This window comes from Nicotiana tabacum, chromosome 1 (genome assembly GCF_000715075.1).
Source record: "Nicotiana tabacum cultivar K326 chromosome 1, ASM71507v2, whole genome shotgun sequence".
Lineage (NCBI taxonomy): Eukaryota > Viridiplantae > Streptophyta > Magnoliopsida > Solanales > Solanaceae > Nicotiana > Nicotiana tabacum.
Window position 1 is genome coordinate 199,939,175 of NC_134080.1, and position 17,846 is coordinate 199,957,020.

Here is a 17,846-nt window from a genome sequence, read left to right on the forward strand (position 1 = left end):
TAAAAATTTTAAGTCTGGCCTAGCTGTTAAAGCTAGCTTTATCCAATTAGATCAATTTATCAACAATTATCAATCAAAAACTAAACAATCTAATGCAATTAACTACTGAAAAAAATTTGTAAAGCAGGAACTTGAAAGTGACATAAGAGATGTTGAGAATCAAATGGTCACATTCTTTTCATTTTACATTAAATACACCAGCTCAAAATATTTTTATATAGTATACAACTTGCGTGCACCTTGATTAATTTACTCGGTACTTATTACTACATACCTCCTATCACTTTAATGTTTGTTTTTTTTCTCGCTGAGATTTGACTCTGAGTGATGTCACGACCCATGTTCTCCCTCCGTGAACTGTTGTGACAGTACCTAGTCTCTATGACTGGGTAAGCCTAATAAAACCTCGGAAATAAAATAAAAAAATGCGAAACTAACAATTAACAGGAAAATATAGTAAAGGAGTTTAAAATGCCACTCGGCAATTTACAATAATAATACTCTCTCAACTTAACATAACACTCCCAAAACCCGGAATCTCATGAAATCACAAGCTACAGAAGTACATAGTGTATCTAATCTCCAGAAAGTCTAACAACGAAGAAAAATACAGGAAGTCTGTAAATAAAGGAGGAATAGAGATGGACTTATAGGTCTGCGGACGCGGTAGATATACCTCGAAATCTCTGGATCGCCTCTCCTCACTGGAAGTATGGCAGAGAAGTAGAACCTAGATCTGTACACAAAAAATATGTGTAGGAAAGGGCATGAGTATACCACAGCGGTAGCCAACAAGTGCCAAGCCTAACCTCGGTCGGGTAGTGACGAGAAAGGTTAGGGCCCTACTGGTTATATATATATATAACAAGGTAAAATAGTATGAAGTGTGAAAGTATAATTAAAATCCTAATAGTTGATAAAGAATAAAATCACTGAAAGAATATAACTCAGTACATAGAAATAGAAACAGGGGATATCCTAAGATATCGTCCCGTAGTCCCAAATGTAAGTGTGCAGAAGATCTCCCGGGATATCGTTCCATAGTCTTAATCGTAAATATGTAGGGGAATCTCCCGGAATACCGATTCGTAGTCCCAAAGTAAATATCCAGTATAGGGGGATCTCCCAGGATATCATCTTGTAGTCCAAATTATAAATGTACAAGGGGATCTCCCGAAATACCGATCCGTAATCCCAAAGTAAACATGCAGGGGGGATCTTCCGGAATACCGATCCGTAGTCCCAAGTAAATACACAACAGTCTTAAAAAAGAATCCTACAATTATATTCAAGTTCGTACCAGGAAAATAGGAAATTTCTACTCTAAACATGCTACACAAAATCCAAGTAAGCAGTTAAAGTACGTAAACAGTTAGGTCACATAAGCATGCTTTCCTAAGCTAAACAGGAGGCTTCATATATTAGTGTTGCTCAGTTAAAAGAAAATATAGATATTTACTTAATGAAAACGAGATTTTTCAATAATTAGCACATGTACGCACTCGTCACCTCACGTACACAACATTCATATAACAACACGGAAAAATCCTAAGGGGAGTTCTCCCACAAAAGGTTAGGCAAGCCACTTACCTCGAACCATCTCAAAATCAATCCGATATCACGCTCTTGCCACGAGTATCCAACTCCGAGTGGCCCAAATCTAATCAAATTTATTTCATAATGTAAATATAACTACAAACAACGAGTTTAGCTAAAGGAATCAAAGTTAAGGCAAGAAAATAGAAAAACGCACAAAATCCTCCCGAGGCCCATGTCTCGAAATCGGGTAAAAGCCATAAATTATGAACACTCATTCACTCACGAGTCTACCCAAACAAAATTCACTCAAATCTGATACCAAAGTCTCACTATCGATTCGAAAACTTCCAAATTCAACTTTCAGCATTTCAAGCCTAAATAAACTATGAATCTCCAATGTCACGACCCGGATTTCCTACCCTCGGGAGTCGTGATGACACCTACTCGTGGAAGCTAGGCAATCCAAATATTATAAAATCATTACCCTTTTTATTAAACATGTTCAAAAATTTAAAATAATAAGTGATTAAACTGTGGAATAAATTAAATAACCGGAAATGCGGAAGATGAAAAACTTAATAATTCAACCATACACTGCTACATAACTTGAGGTACAATACTACCCAGAATTTGGTGTCACAAGTCACGGACTGTCTAAGAATACTACAAATAAGGTCTGAATGAAATATATAAGTCTGTCTCTGAATAAGTAAAAACAAAAAGAGAAAAGATAGGAGGAGACGCCAAGGCCCGCGGACTACCTCGGTCGCCTGAATGGACTAAAGACAGCACCCCCACTGCGGTCCAAATGCTCTGGTATCAGTATCTGCACATAGTGCAGAGTGTAGTATCAGCACAACCGACCCCATGTGCTGGTAAGTGCCTAGCCTAACATCGGCGAAGTAGTGATGAGGCTAGGACCAGACTACCAAATAAACCTGTGGAGTTAAATCATATACATCGGAAATAAAAAAGGATAATTACAGCAAAGTTGGATGGGGAAAACATGCTGTGGGGTTTAATAGATAACAACTGAATAACAATAGAAAAATGTAAGGAACGCCATAAATCAATTACTAGCAAAAGATAAGGAAATAAGGAAATCAAGTACACATGTAATACCATTGCAGGCGTGCAACCCGATCCCATTTCATATAGTACCGTTGCAGGCGTGCAACCTGCTCCCATTTCACATATTACCGTTGCAAGCATGCAACCCGCTCCCATTTAACATATTACAGTTGCAGGCATGTAACCCGCTACCATTTCATATCATACCATTGCAGGCGTGCAACCCGCTCCCATTTCATTTATCAATACCAATCATAAAAAAGTCCCGGCAAGGCAACAATAATATTACAACGATATCCCGGCAAGGGAATAATAATATTACAACAACATCCCGGCAAGGGAACAATAATATTACAGCAACATCCCGACAAGGGAACAATAATATAATTCTCATATGAAGCACGAATAAACCACAACGGAGTCATAAAAGTTATAATAGAAGACTCACAGGCATGCTTGACACCGACGTATAGATACTCGTCACCATGCTTATACGTCGTACTCCACAGTTAACACATAGCAAATAAGACACAACTCCTAGTCCCTCAAGCTAAGGTTAGACCAAACACTTACCTCGATGCCACGAATACAATTCAAGCCTCAACTATCGCTTTGCCTCTTGATTCCACCACCAATTCGCTCGTATCTAGCCACAAGTTACTTAACTGTATCAATAAATGCTAAACGAATCAATTCTAATGCATGAAAATAATTTTTTCAATGTTTTCCCCCAAAGTCAAAACCATATTACCCATTCACCCACGAACCCAAATATATAATTTTTTTTTGAAATCAGACCTCAAATCGGGGTCCAAATCCCCAAAAATTGAAAAACCTAGGTTCTACCCAAAAAACCCAATTTCCCTCATGAAAACCCTTGATTTTGAGTTGAAATCATGTGAAAAGATGCTAAAGATTGAAGAAATCAAGTTAGAAATAACTTACAATCGATTTGGAAAAAGAGTTGCCTTTGAAAAATCGCCCAAAGATGTTTAGGTTTTGAGAAAGTTTGAAAAATGAGAAATTTTCGGCTAAGTTATGATTTACACAGGTGCAGGTATCGCAATTGCGATGATATGTTCGCAAATGCGAACTCGCAATTGCTGCAAAAGATTTGCAATTGCGAAGGATGCCTAGATCTGCTTACTTCGCAAATGCTAACCATTGGTCGCAAATGCGGTGCCTGCTAAGGTCGCAATTTTGACATAAGATTCGCAATTGCGAAGGTTCCCTACCCAGCCCAGTCTTCACAAATGCGAGCTCACAATTGCGAGACAGGCTTCAGAATTGCGAAGCCTGCAGACCTGCAACACACAACAGTTTTTTTCCCTAAGTTCAAAAAACTCTGTGGCCTATCCAAAACTCACCCGAGCCCTCAGGGCTCCAAACCAAACATGCACACTAACCCAAAAATATCTTACGGACTTGCTCGTGCAATCAAATTCTCAAAATAACATCAATAAATGTAAATTAAACTTCAAAACTCATCATTTTCATCAAGAACACTTAAAGTTCATAACTCTTCAACTGGAGGTCCAAATAACGTCAAATAAACTCCAATTTCACCAAATTTCACAGTTATAATTTAAATACTTTAACAAGTTTGTACCGGGCTCCAGAACTAAAATATGGGCCCGATACCAATGGTTTCAAACATTAATTCTTTTCTTTATTTCATAAATAATTCAGCAGTGCTCCAGAACCAAAATACGGGCCCGATACCAATGGTTTCAAACATTAATTCTTTTCTCTATTTCATAAATAATTCAGCAAAATAATTTCTTTTAAAAATTGATTTCTAAGTCTTGGGACCTCGGAATTCATTTTCGGGCATACGCCCAATTCTCATATTTTACTGCGGACCTCCCGGGATTGTCAAAACACGCCCAATGTCTACTTTTCATATTTTTACATAAAAGCTTTTCGGATATACGTCCGAACCACACACGCATATCGAGGTGAGGTAAAAAAGAGGTTTTAAGGCCTCAGAACACAGAATTTGTTTCTAACACATTCTCCACCTCTAAAATAACCATTTGTCTTCGAACTGACATAAGAAGGAAGTACCTGAGTCAGGGAAAAGATGGGGATAACGGTTCCGCATATCGGACTCGGACTCCCAAGTCGATGCCTCAGCATGCTGACCTCTCCACTAAACACGAATAGAAGGGAAAGTCTTCGATCTCAACTGATGAACCTGCCGGTCTAGATTAGCTACCGGCTCCTCCTCATAAGACAAGTTCTTGTCCAACTGGACAGTGCTGAAATCTAACACGTGGGATGGATCGCTGCGATACTTCTGGAGCATGGACACCTGAAACACTGGATGCACAGCTGATAAGCTTAGTGGAAACGCAAGTCTATAAGCCACCTCTCCCACTCGATCAAGAATCTCAAACGGACGAATGAACCTAGGGCTAAGGTTACCCTTCTTTCCAAATCTCATCACGCCCTTCATATGCGACACCCGAAGCAATACCCACTCACCGACCATGAATGCCAAATCTCGAACCTTATGGTCTGCATAACTCTTTTGCCTGGACTGGGTTGTACGAAGCCTATTCTGAATGATCCTGACCATATCCAAGGCATCCTGTACTAGATCCGTACCCAACAACCGAGCCTCTCCCGGCTCAAACCATCCAACCGGTGAACAACACTGGCTACCATATAAAGACTCATAAGGAGCCATATAGATACTCAACTGGTAGCTGTTGTTGTAGGCAAACTCTGCTAAAGGCAAAAACTGATCCCACGAGCCTCCAAAGTCAATGACACAAGCTCGGAGCATATCATCCAAAATCTGAATAGTCCGCTCGAACTGCCCGTTCGTCTAAGGATGAAACACTGTGCTCAACTCAAACCGCGTGCCCAACTCTCACTGAACTGCTCTCAAAAAATGTGAGGTAAACTTCGTACCTCAGTTCAAGCGGATATAATTGCGAAGCTCAACTCCGAACTTTCAAGGGTCAGGGCTGAAATCGTTAATGCTCGGGCTGAAGCAGCATTGAGTCGGACTAAGGTTGATTAGGAGACGACAACTCATTTGAAGGATGCTACTAATGCCCAAGCCGAGTTGAAGAGGGACCTTGATTATGAAAAGAGGATCGAGGAATATGTTCGTTGCAGATCCCGAAGAGAGATATTCGAAGAGATCGGCGCTAGGGGTTTTATTCTCTCGGAAGAGCTGGCTCGAGCGAGGGCGGACGAGCGTGATGCTCGGTCACTTCGTACCGATGTTGCGGAGAGTGAAGATGAGGCTGGTAGGTTGTAGCCTTCTGAAGCAGTGCGTAGACTTTGCCATTTTGTATTAGATATTTTCAGAGCGTTTTTGTAGATGGAAAACACACTTTTTGCATATGTAAATAGAAGAAAACCTAAAGTTTTATCTCTTATGTATCCCTTTTTGCTTTGCTTTTGACCAGGCGGGCTGGTTTTGGAGTTGGTGAGAATCATTAGATTTGTAATACGGTTTTGGAGCTAATCAAGAAGGCCAGGAGGCTCTTTCATGCTCGGTAAATGTTGCTTTTAATGCAAGCTGGCATTAGAGCTCTTATGCTTTGCTCAGCTGTTTTAGGTTTTTAGTATCCGAGTCAGGTTTTGGGTCGAGCCTACTTGACCTTCAAGCTTTTGTGCCTGCATGGGCGGATGACAATGGGTCTTACGCCTTGCCCTTAGGAATTTGCCTTTTAACTATTTTGGGCTCAGTCTCTGAGTTGGGTTGCGACTCCACCTTAATTGACCCTCATGTTTTTTTTGTGCTGGCGACTATGGCTCTTACACCTTGGGTCGAAGCGACCTTTTAGGTATGTGGCTCTGAGGCTCATGAAGCTGGCGACAATGGTTCTTACGTTGTGCCCTTAGGCATGTATAGTTAACTATTTTGGATCCGGTCTCTGAATCGGGTTATGACTCGAGCTCATTTTAATCCTCAAGATTTCAAATTGTAAGCTAGCGCCAATGGCTCTTACGCTTTTGGTCATTTTGACCTTTTAGTGTGTTGCCCTGAGGCTCGTTTGGCTGGCGACAATGGCTCTTACGTTTTTGCCTGTGGGCATATGTAGGCTTTGTTTTCCTCTCGTTAAGGACTTTTTGAAATGATTTTTCCTGACCCGTCGTCAGTTCGGGAAGAACCTCGATTTCAAGTTATTAGCGGCGATGTGCGAGCACCTCAGAAGGTTTAGCTCGTAGGCTGAGTTGCTCGAAGCCTTGTGATTTAGAGCTGACATGGTCGAAGCTCGTTTGCCTGTTCAGAGTAGCATGTTTTAACCTGTTATTTTCGAAGTAGATTCGAAGTAATGGCCTGTGATTTTGTTAGCGACGGTCGCGCATCCCCGAGTCGCGTTAATTTGGCTGGTGCAGCCGTATTGACCTTAGTCACTTGTGTTTGGCTGAAGCCATTTGTGATCCCGAGTGTGGCAGTTTATGTCATGAACCAAACTGAAGGGCCGCGACGGGCACCCGGTACCTTACTAAACTGAGTACCAGCGTAACATATCTTTCTTATTACATCATCATATACATGTGACATACGGGCCTAATAGGCCAACATAATCATTTATAAACTCAAAACATAGGCCGACAATGCCGTACAATCTTTCATGTATAAAATATATGTCTACAAGCTCCTAAGAGTATATAAATGTCATATAGGTCAGGACAGAGTCCCGTCATACCAAACAATACACGTCTACATCATACTAACTAAACAAGGAACTCCAAAGCAAACGGAGCGCACCAACATCTTCCACTGAGCTGATAGCCTACTTGGAGGGCTCTCGACCTATTTATTAGGATCTGCGGGAATGAAATGTAGTGTCCCCAAGCAAAAGGGACGTCAATAAGAATAATGTACCGAGTATGTAAGGCACATAAATAACTACATAAATAGACATGAATGAAATATAGAGTGCATGATTCAACCTGTAAGTCTGAATAACTTTGTAAATCATAAATTACTTTTAGCATCATGCATATGCGTATGAATGTCATGTTGTGCATAGTTACATGTTTCATAACATCATCAGCCTCTGAGGGTATCCCATCATATCATATCGGCCACTATGGGCAAAATCATCATCGTATACCAGCTGATCAGGTGGTGGTGCATATATAACGCCATAACCTTTCCCATATCCCATACACATACACACACACACACATATATATATATATACATATATACGCGTATATAATGCCGTTTGAATCATATTTCAACCACTGTGGGCAACATCATCAACATATACCAGCTGATCAGGTGGTGGTGCATATATAATGCCGTAATCGTTTATCATATCCCATATACATATATTTATATATATATGCGTATATAACGCTATCTGGTCATGGGTCAATGCACATGTATAAATAAGTGAAATGCATGAAAAATACATAAAAATCTCGATATTCCTTCCGGATAAACTTTTCCAACTGCGTATTATTCTGAAACCCATGAACAGAAAATAATAATAATTTTCATGAGAAATCAAGAATATAGACACCCCTAATAATTCTATGAATAGAGTAATTTATGGAAACTGTATATTTGCTCGTTTCTTCAATATAATTTGGACCATGCAAAAAGAAAGAAGGGATAGCCTAAACATAACTGGAGTAGGGAAAAATTTGTATGATATTCTTGAGAAGGTTTACACCGTACTCCCTTAAAATTGCAAAATCTCACGTTGCTTACGATACTACGAAACCTCTGTTTGAATTATTAAAAATCCTTAGCTACAGATGGCTTTCAACGTTGGCTTCATGTTCTTTCTCTTTTTCGTTAGCATCAGATAGGCCTCTTCTATTCCCTCCCATGAATAAGATGTGCATTTCTTAATCCATAAAAGAAATTAATCTCCCTAACGTATTAAAGATCTCTTTAAGAGATTTGGATTCTCTCTCCAGTGAAGAAGATATATATCTTTAATCCTTGAAATATATATATATATATAGCTTCCTAACATTTTTAAAGAATCTCCTTAAGAGATATAGCTTATTAATATTTTTAAAGAATCTCTTTAAGAGATTTGTTTGATGCTTTTAAATGTTGAAGAAGATATGTATCTCTTGATCCCTTAAAAGATATATCTGGCATCCTCACTTTTTCAAGGGATCACTTTAAGAGATTTTGTTTGATTCTCTTAAATGTTGAAGGATTTTCCTTTTTAATTTATTGCCACCTAATAAGAAATTACCCTTAGTCATCTCTTTAGGGTGTGTCTTATTGCCAAGTGGAGATTTGGTGGAATATTTAATTTTTATCCACTTATTAGTTAACTGGATAATATTTCGTTACCCGGTAATTAATCCATTACCCGCATAATTTAAAATACCACAAATTACTTAAAATTATATTTATTATTATTTTTTTAAAATACTTCATATATACTTTATATATTATACTACCGTGATCATATGGTACCTTGTATGTCACTAGTCCATAAATACTAGGTATTTTTGCTCGGGCTGTATTTCATCTCAAAATGCCAAACTTCGACGAAATTCATTTTCTTCGATATTACCTACCCTCTCATCTTCACGAATTTACTAATCACTTGTGAAATAGTATAATCCTTATAAGCTCAAAATAATCTTTTACTTGGACTGATGTCAATTACCTTACGATAAATTTCACGTACAATATTTCAGGGTGAAACACTGTCGTAACTTAATAGTGCGAAGCGTAACATCACCGTAATGTAATACTACTGGGTGTAACATTATCGTAATATATTACTGCAGAGCACAACATCATCATAATCTAATACTGCGGAATGTGATATCGGCATAATATTGCAGGGCGTAACATCATTCCCCCTTTGGAACATTTATCCTCGAATGTTGACACGCTCTTATCATATTTATAACTTATATCTTCCGAATACTTTAGAACTTCCCTTGCCATCTAGGCAACTATTCTATGAATAAGTCCAAAGTCCAGGGCATTCCCCACTTAGGCCTCCTTCTCACCCCACAACTTGTAGTCGGAATCCTTCCAACCTCGTAACTGTTGCTACCATTCATCATGCAGCCTGTACGATTTTGACCTTGTAAGTGTGCCCAATCTCTAGGCTTCATATGTAGAGCTTGATAAGATGTCCCTTTGGGCATCTATGAGTATACTGAAGTTCTTTGCTCGGTACTTTGTTGAATTCGCGAATTTCACTTCTTCTAAATGCTATTAATCTTAGACTCCTTTGAGTTCATTTAGACTATACTGAACTTTCACTAACTTAACGAAAATATTACCTCTCCTATTTCCATGGACTAAATCCCGAGGACTTATCCATGCTTGTCACCTTTTCACTTGCCTTTCCTCATCCTTACTCATGTTTCCTTAAAACTTTGTCGCTCTACCATACTTTAGCTTGCGACTTATACATATCCATTTATACTACTCGCAACTTTCCTTCGACTTGCTTGCACCATAGATTTCCTTATGTTATTCTGAAATGTTAAGAGAGACATCACATTGTCTCCAACTTTTCTCTACTCTCTTAACTAGATATCTCAGTATTTAAAAACCATAGGCTGAAAGACATGTCACCGACGATGCCGCTATCATTCCCGGTTATTGGATTCCTGTGCTTATAGCCTTCTATCTGAAGTATGGACTATTCACGATCTTATGCCATTGAGTATCTCATACATTGTTCACCTTTACCTTACTTACCTTAAAATCTCGCATCACATCTTCTATCTCTTTCGTGACCTCCCTTCCACCCAGGTGTAACTCATGTCGATAACTTGAAGCTCTATTATAATATTTGCACCTCTGGTACATACACAATCCGGTGGGAGCTTCGTGCTGACTTCTTATGAGGCTGGTACTTCTTCTAACTAGCTTCTTTGTGGAGCCATTATATATTATGATTGTTGTGTTATTTATTTTGAACATCTGATATTAAGAGTGATTCTGTCGTGTTCTCAAAAACAACATCTATAATTTTTTTAGGTCCAATAATCAGACTCCTGATTTACTTGGGTGATGTAATTCTTTAGTTTTCTCTTCCTTCTAATCAACCTTTACATAGGCTTAAGCTATCTCCCAATATGTGGCTCATGGTATCAGTTATTACCTTAGCCTTTCATCAGCATTATGGAATATCCATGATATAATCTTCTAACAATTCAATCCTTTGTCTATGCCCTGGGCTAGATTCTTTCTTTTAACTTATATCGGAGTCTTCTATGGCTGTATGATTATCAATAAATATGCTGCCCGGTTAATGCTCCGAAATCTTAAATGTATCCATAACGTACTATCTCTGAATCATTGATCGAATAATTCCTTTAGTTCTATCTCAGATTTCTTTAAACGTGTGCAATTACGTTTCCTGGTCTTTCTGCCCCTTGTTTCATCCATACTTAGCTTGTCTTAGTGGCCACACTTGCCAGAGTTTTCATATAACTCATATGATCTCGAATATTACTTTTAATTCTTACTTCCCGTATCATTAGCCATGGTAGGTGCCACTCTCCTTTGGAATGCTTACAATGTTGTTGCGAGACTGTTGTTACACGACCATTTTCTCTTTAGGTCGTTGTGCTTAGGTTGAAGCCTTCTTCCTTATTTCCTCAGCTAGTCTTTCGTTGTAGTACTTAGGGAGAACCCTTGACTCTCGTAAAGCTGTGAGCTTATTACGGACCTTTTTGATGTCCTTACTTGCCTATAATCATCCATAGTTACTTACTTCTATGCCCTTATGCTTGTATGGTTGCTTCTAAACTGATATCTTGACTGCCTTCCCAGTGGCACATTCTTTTATCCCCGTAACACTCATACGGTACCTTTAACTATCCCGACTTTTGTTTGAATATATCTCAAGTATTATAATGATATTCTTTGAGGCTGAATTCTCCATGTTGGGTTTTACTATGCTTATCTTACACGATCTGATGACTCATCTGTAACTTCCTATTTAGCCATAACTGGGATCTTCCTGACCAATTACTAACTACTTGTTGGCCCATTCTCATATCGATATTTCTCGTAATCTTTCTTTGGTTATTTCCTTTGTCTTAACTTACGTCTCGCACTGGCTCGTTATTTATCAAAAACATCCTGGGCAAGACCCTTACTTCCTTTTCTTGGTGCCGTGCTTACATAATGTTCTGGAATCATAGCATATTTGTAATATTTGAATAAGTACAATATCATCCCTTTCTCATTCTTATTGCATTCTTCCTTTATCATTTCATAGTCACTAGAACCACCTAATTCTGACTTAATGTCACATCACTCCATATTCCCCCCTTTAGGGGTGTACTAAAAGCTGAAGCCACAAGGATCTACCTGTAGATGTTTTATCTCTTCATCTTTGGCGTTGTTTCTCAACATCAATGATCCTTACTCGCCTTGTGGAAATCCTTCTGTACCAAGGATGACAAATTCCATTACTCTCGAGGGTGACACTTAGCGTAACTGGCACATAAAGTCTCTTAAGCTTTACTTTTCTCACATTGCTTGCTCTAGGGAAGCGTCTCCCTGAATGACCATTCTCTGAGTTCATCATGAATCTTCTTCTGTGGTCCATTCTATTACCGCCGGAACAAAATCTAAAATTACCATGATGCCGAGTACTTTCCAATCATTCAGTCCCTAATTCATATTTAGTTTATCTTGTTTACCCGTCCATACTGATTTCTGTTACTCTGGGGATTAACTCTCCCCTATGGTAGTCGCGTTGGAGTCACGAACTTATTTCTCGAAATTAGGATATAACCTTATGGCCTATACTCTTTTGTTGTATTAAGGCCCATCACCTTTCGTCTCTTCCTTCATTTGACTATAGGTTCTGTAACACTCTACCGTTTTCATCCATATATCACACCTTATTCATAATGCTTCTTTATCTCTCTTCTCATTACTCTGCTAATATTTCTGCATATCCCTTTTCTTGTGAAAATTTCAATACGACATTCTTCGCTTTTAGCTTTCCTTTGCTCCATCCAGTGGCTCTTCAAGTTGCTTAGCGTTCTTACTTTACTAGGGACACGAGCCACACTGAGGTAATATTTATCCCTTCAAGGTTTATAGTGCATGTCTTTGTAGTACTCATATCTAGCTGCACTATTTTAGAGTGCACCATCTAGGTGTCCCATAAAGAGATCTATTAGCACATTTGCAATATCCTTCGGAAATGTCAACTGACCCAATCAATTCATCCATCATATCTTCTTATACTACTTTTGTTAACCCCCATAGGGCATATCTGGAAGGGGTGCGACCAATTGTATATACCTCTATTACTATTGAATATAACTCAAAAAGCTTATGTTCCTCTGCCTCAATTATAAATGTTGTTAACCTACAATAATTGGGTACCTCATACTCTTTTTCACCTTGCTCCTTTTACTTGCTGAAACTTGTACTTATCTTCTTAATATCTCATTGTCCTTTACCATAAAGGTGGATAGACATTCTTGCCTTAAGGCTTCTTATCAGGAAGCTTACACCTTTCAGTACACCCATGATCTGCTAAAGACCTCATATTTACTTATTGTAGGCATCATACAAAAATCCAATTCCTCTGACTCAGCTCTTCCACAACTATCTCCCTTTCCAACCTTCTTTCCAGATGTAGGCATCATCTTATTACGAGTAAAATAGAAGTTAGGAATTTGAATTTTTACAACTGAGCTCTACCACACGAGCTAGAGTAAGAAGAAAGAGTGACAGTCCTAAATTTCTTGTAGCCTCCTGCTTATAAGTGTGGTGCACGACACACCCATAAATAATAATCTAGTAGACACGGATTGTAGACTCCCTAGGACATAACTGCTCTAATACCACTTTTGTCACGACCCAAACCGATGGGCCGCGATGGGCACCCGGTACCTTACTCAACTGAGTACCAACATAACGTATCTTTCTTATTACATCATCATATACATGTGACATACGGGCCTAATGGGCCAACATAATCATTTATAAACTCAAAACATAGGCCGACAAGGCCGTACAATCTTTCACGTATACAACATATGTCAACAAGCCTCTAAGAGTATATAAATGTGATATAGGTCGGGACATAGTCCCGCCATAACAAACAATACATGTCTACATCATACTAACCAAACAAGCAACTCCGAAGCAAATGGAGCGCACCAACATCTTTCGCTGAGCTGATAGCCTACTTGGAGGGCTCTCGACCTGTCTATCAGGACCTGCGGGCATGAAACGCAGCATCCCCAGGCAAAAGGGATGTCAGTACGAATAATGTACTGAGTATATAAGGCATATAAATAAGTACATAAGAGACATGGAAGAAATATAGAGTACATGACTAAACCTGTAAGTCTGAATAATTTTGTAAATCATAAATTACTTTTAGCGTCAGGCATATGCGTATGAATGTTATGTCGTGCATAGGTACATGTTTCATAACATCATCAGCCTCTGAGGGCATCTCATAATAACATATTGGCCACTCTGGGCAAAATAATCATCGTATACCAGCTGATCAGGTGGTGGTGCGTATATAACGCCACAACCTTTCCCATATCCCATATACATATATATATACATGCATATATATGCGTATATAACGCCGTTTGAATCATATTTCAGCCACTGTGGGCAACATCATCAACATATACCAACTGATCAGGTGGTGGTGCGTATATAACGTCGTAACCTTTTCCCATATATCATATACATATATTAATATATATACGCGTGTATAACACCAGCTGGTCATAGGTCAATGCACATGTATAAATCAGTGAAATGCATGAAAAATACATAATAATCTCGATATTCCTTCCGGATAAACTTTTCCAACCGCGTATTATCTGAGACCCATGAACAACAAATAATAATAATTTTCAAGGGGAATCAAGAATATAGCACCCCTAATAATTCTATGAATAAAGTAATTTATGGAAACGATGTATATAATTTGGACCATGCCAAAAGAAAGAACGGATAACCTTAACATACCTGGAGTAGGAAAAAATTCGTATGATATTCTTGAGAAGGTTTACACCGCACTACCTTAAAATTGCAAAATCTCATGTTGCTTACGATACTACGAAACATCTGTTTGAATTATTAAAAATCCTTAGCTACAGATGGCCTTCAATGTTGGCTTTAGGTTCTTTCTCTTTTTCGTTAGCATCAGATAGGCCTCTTCTATTCCCTCCCATGAATAAGATATGCATTTCTTAATCCTTAAAACAAATGAAGCTCCCTAACATATAAAAGATCTCTTTATGAGATTTGGATTCTCTCCACAGTAAAGAAGATATATATATTAAATCCTTGAAATATATATATAACTTCATAATATTTTTAAAGAATCTCTTTAAGAGATTTGTTTGATGCTTTTAAATGTTGAAGAAGATATGTATCTCTTGATCCCTTAAAAGATATATTTGGCATCCTCACGTTTTCAAGGGATCACTTTAAGAGATTTTGTTTGATTCTTTTAAATGTTGAAGGCTTTTCCTTTTTAATTTATTGCCACCTAATAATAAATTACCCTTAGTCATCTCTTTAGGATGTTGCTTATTGTCACGTGGGGATGTGGTGGAATATTTAATTTTTATCCATTTATTTGTTAACTGGGTAATATTTCGTTACCCGATAATTAATTCATTACCCGCATAATTTAAATATTACAACAAATTACTTAAAATTTTATTTATTATCTTTTTAAAATACTTTATATATACTTTATATATTATACTACTGTGGTCATATGGTACCTTGTATGGCCCTAGTCCATAAATATTGGGTATTTTAGCTCGGACTGTAATTCATCTCAAAATGCCAAACTTCGACGAAATTCATTTTCTTCGATATTACCTACCCTCTTACCTTCACGAATTTACTAATTACTTGTGAAATAGCATAATCCTTATAACCTCCAAATAATCTTTTACTTGGACTGATGTCAATAACCTTACGACAAATTCCACGTAAAATACTTCAGGTTGCAACACTGTCTTAACTTAATATTGCGAAGCGTAACATCATCGTAATGTAATACTGCTGGGTGTAACATTATCGTAATATATTACTGCAGAGTACAACATTGTCACAATATAATACTACGGAATGTGATATCGGCGTAATATTTCAGGGCGTAATAGATTAGGCGTCTATATCGAGGGTATGCCCTTTCGGGAGTCTTACAAATGCGACATATAGTCTGAACTTCGGGATCGAGATTTATGCCTATAGTAAGGTCTTACAAAATTTTTATGCCTGTTGAGGTCTTACAGTTTTTTCATGCCTATTGAGGTCTTATAGTTTTTTCATGCCTGATGAGGTCTTACAGCTTTTTCATGCCTGTTGAGGTCTTACAATTATTTTTTTTATAATGTAAAATAGATCTGGCTAGACCGAGTTTTGCCCTCTCGAGGTCTTACAGCCTCAGGGTTTTCAGTGAATGGGGATTGACAACTGTCTCTGAGTCATCGAGTTTGCTTAGGCTCAAAAGTCGTTACTCATAAGCTCGGAATTGCCTCGTTAATGTCTTGCGAGCACGGAGTTCCGACCCTGGGTCATGTGGGTATCAAATTGTTGATGCTAAGTCTACGAGTATTTCTAGACATACTTGATGGGGGGATCCTTGCTGTGAGTATGCTAAATTTTTTTTGGAGTACGAGATGCTTTTGGCGAAAAATATTCTTTGATTGCTTGGCGTAAGTACATGTTGTTTTGTTTCCATGAGCTCGGCCTGCACGGGCACGACTCTTTTGACCGTTTGGCCTGGTACATTATTTCCTATTGGAACTTAGTCTGTCATTCCCCGACCCTTCCGAGAGGACTGCGTCCTAAAGGGGGTGCCTTCCAGTGTTCGGGGTTGATTGCAAAAGAATCCCTGCAAGCTTGTCGGATCCTCATTAGGAGGCACGTCGCCCCTCTAAGAACATTGTTGGCGAGACCCTCTTCGGGACAAAAGCTCGACCGAGGGGGAAGAGTGCGACGAGTGCCATTAAGGCCTCAGGATCTTCGGGTAGGGTTAACACTTCTGAACGCCCTGGCTGGGTGTTTGCATACGGGTTAGTGTAAAATAACGAAAGAAGGAGGTGGTCTTACCTTATCGCAGGGTGCACAGGCGATGTTCCGAGGCCCGATATGTCCCTACTATTTTGGAGCGAGGACTTTGTACATCCCTCCGTTGTGTTTAATCGGGCTTGGCTGAAGATATGGTTTGATTACCCTTGACTCTTTCGAGAGTGGAGATATTGGTGCCGGCACTACGTTATGTGATGCGAACATTCCCCTTGTCGCGTGTTGTTCCTACCGACTATTTTAATTTCGTCCCTTGCGGATGATTTCATCCTTTGGTGAAGAGGGGACGACACTGCCTTCATACAGTGCATCTGCGACCATCTAAATAAGGTGTTCATGCTTTGCGCCTCCTTTGATGATACAGAACTTTGCTTTTTGGTCTGTGCCGGCCGTGCTGACTGAGAGAATGGTTTTTCTTCTCTCCATCTCGATCACCGTGTGGAGTCCACCAAAGATTTGAGAGGCAGGCATGATTTGGGCTGGCGGTCCGAGCTGCCCTATCATCCTTGGCCCGACAATGTTGAACGAGCCACCTGAATTCATGAGCACATGTTTTATTTGAAATGGATCGAATGAAGAAGAACGTTACTAGTGCGTCAGTGTGAGGTTGAGACAAGGTCTCGGTGTCCTCTTCGCTGAATGTGAGGGCATCCTGGGAAATATATACCCGGATCCACTTTTTTCTGGTGACGGGCATTTTTACCCTCCCCTTTATAAGTTCCTGGAGAGTGTCGTCGCTCCTCCGCTATCATGGTAATATGTCGCAGCCCATTTGCTTCGTTCTTCTTGTCCGCCTTCCTTACTCGAAACTGAACTCGAGCCCGATTGCTTGACAATTCTCCGCGGTGATTTTTATTGAGTAGTTTGGCTATTTTCCTTTGGAGCTGGTGGCCATCTTCGGCCCTGTGGCCGTATGTATTATATAGTTCACACACCAAGCTGTGATTCCTCTGAGAGGGATTCGACTGAATAGGCCTGGGCCATTTGGCATCCCTGGTTTTGCTAATGGTGAACACAATGTCTGATCCAGCGATGTTGAAATTGTATCCTGATGGGCGTGGCACCCTCGCTTGCCTCGTGTCCCCGTCGAATCTAGCTCTGTTGACGATTCCTCGAAAATATCTCTCAGGGTATTCCTCGAGGATATTCCTCGGGCAATTCCTCCTATCTGCAGCGTACAGGCGGTATCTTTCTTTCTTTGGCATCAGAT